Raw genomic sequence first — 2,851 nt, 5'->3', positions numbered from 1 at the left:
TCCACTCCATCACCCACTACTCCGACGTCCGCTGTTTAAATCTGTCTTCTTTTTAAACTCTTCTCACTGTTCTCACTGGCTGACCTGCACGTGCTTGCACAGTCGTGTCCTGTTCAAACCGCTGAAGAAATAATGGCCCTAATTAATTTACCTTTGCGTAACCCCTGGCAATGCATTCCATGCACCCACCACTCTCTATGTCAAAACTTATCTTCAGTGTTTTAGTTTAGATTATGGATGACTGAGGGACAGGGTCTCAGATGATAAATGTTTCTGAACTCTGCCCTCCAACACTCCTTAGGAAACTACCTTTATAATTGCAACATTTAAAAGACACTTGCTTGAGAACTTGGTTAGCAGAGGTGTAGAGGGATATGGTCAAGCACGGGCAAATGGATGAGCTTGGGGGGCAGTCTAGTTAGCATGGATGAGTTGAGCTGGAGGGCTGTATGATTCTATGGCCTGGACTGCTTGTAGCAGTTACCACAAAACACTGGAGGGATATCAGCACAAAATGTTCCAAACCCACGAGCACAGTAAGTGGACCATTCCCCAGGGAAAGGGAACCAAAGGCTAGAGGGGATATGTTCAAGGTGAGAGGGGAATGATTTCTTCACTCAAATGGAGTTAACTGTCTGAATGAGTGGCTGAGGCAGACACAATAACGACACTGAAATGTCGTTTGAACAGGCACAAGGCTAGGTCTGATCAGTTGGACCTTATTGTTGACCTGCTTTGCGCTTTCTCTGTAGCTGTTACACTTTATTCTGCATTTTGTTGTTGCTTTTCCCTCATGCTCTCATTATTAATTTTTTATTTGGACAGTTTGTTGCACTTCATTCTGCATTGTTATTATTTTATATTGTTCCACCTCAATACACTGTGCGATGATTTAATCTGCATGGAGAGTACACAAGAGGAGCTTTTCACTGTGCCTATATACATGTGACTATAATAAACCAATACCAGTACTGGGTATTTAAAATGGAGATTGGTACATTTTGAACATTCAGGGAGGTGAGGGTGATGGGGAGAAGAGCAGATGGGACCTGGGGCATATCAGCCATGATTATATTGAATGAGAGGGCAGGATTGAGGGGGCAATTCCACCTCCCTTTACCTTATGTACTTCTGTCCACCTCATTTACTCTTACCATGACTGAGCTTGGTACGAGCCCTCTCTCCAGGCAAGGTTAAAGCACTGCTGCCTGCTACCTCTGACTCAGTGAGCAATGTCATTACTCTGACTAAGCAGCGTGAACATTGCCTGTGAAGCTGTGACCCAAGTACAGAGACTCCACTGTGAAGCAGAGACAATCCCATTTAGAATTTCAGTCTCTCCCCAATGTGTAAAGCTCTGGGATGTAAAAATGACGTATCTCACTCAAACTATCAAATGGGAGATTAGGGATGGCAGGAATAATGAGATTTGAGTTCGCATATTTATAGACTTCTTAACAACTCAGAAATGTGAAAGAATAAAATCCACAGATGTCTTTTTTATTGAAATTGGATATGTTTCCATAACATAGAGGTAACAGCATGAGTTATGAAAGGTTTGGTTCTTCTGATCTTCATGAAATTACTCACGTATTCTAGTCCTTCTCCCCTGCTCACACTTGCGGTGATTGTAGGTGGGATCTGTCCCAGCACCGACTAAATGTGAAAAACCAAAGCTGAAGTTTTGCGACTGGTTGTTTCTGGATGTTGACCGTGGTCGTGTGGCGGAGCCTGTCTGCACCATTCACTCTCTTCAGGCTTTGCTTGTGGTGACGGCAGAAAGGGCTTCCGTATGGACAGCATCCTGAGAACAACCCCCTCTCTCTGCACAGGGAGATAGTTGTCTAGCGTTGTGGGGATTCCCCTGGAATATTGGACAGAAGCAATGTCAGAACAGGACTGATCAATATGTCATTACTCATCAGCTGTATGAATCATACATCTTCACGGAGGGATTTTACAGAAGTCTCTGATGTTATGTTCTAAATTACATCGTACCGTAAGTGCAGAAGAGCTGAAAGTCACCTTGAGCTCATTGTTTTCTGTTCCCAAGTGTGCTCATTAAATATATCTCTGAATAGAAGAAGAGGGGAGGAAGGAGGGAAATTATTTTTTACCAGAAGGAGAAATCGATATTCATGCCCTCAGTTTGGAGGCTCGCTAGATGAAATATAAGTGTTGCTCCTCCACCCTAAGCTTGGTCTCCTCTTGGCACAATAGGCAGCCATGGACTGACCCGTCTGAACGGAAACAGGAATGGGAATTAAAATGGCCACCGGGAGGTTCCACTATTGGCGGAAGGAGCAGAGCTGCTCGACAAAGCAGTCCCCCAATTTACAATGGCTCTCACCAACGTAGAGAAGCTCTGGAGAGACGAGGCAAGTCCAGCAGACTCACAGGTGAAGTGTTACCTCGCCTGGAAGGACTGTTTGGGGCCCATAATAGAGATGAATGGGCAGGTTAGCACAAAGGCCGCACCCAGGGATAAATGTCAGGGGGGAGATTAGGAATGAATGGACAAGGGGATCATGGAAGGAGTGATCACTGTGAAAGCGAAAGGCGGGATATGTTTAGTGGTAGGATCCCTTTGGAGATGGCAGAAGGGTTGGAGAGGAGTGGAAGATGCGGAGGAGTTGAGTGATGAAGAGGATGATGTGTTGGATGTGGAGGCCCCTGGACAAGAGGAACTCTATCATTGCTGTGGAGCAGGAATATGAAGTGAGCGCAGATGTTCAGGAAATGGAAGAGATGTGCATGAGGACAGCATTGAATGAGGAAGGGACATTGAAGAAAGGAAAGGACATTGTTTGCTGTAGAAAGAAGACATCTCTGATATCCTGGAAATGAAAGC

The sequence above is a fragment of the Hypanus sabinus genome, chromosome 10 (genome assembly GCF_030144855.1).
Source record: "Hypanus sabinus isolate sHypSab1 chromosome 10, sHypSab1.hap1, whole genome shotgun sequence".
NCBI lineage: Eukaryota > Metazoa > Chordata > Chondrichthyes > Myliobatiformes > Dasyatidae > Hypanus > Hypanus sabinus.
Note: the sequence above shows the minus strand (reverse complement) of the source record.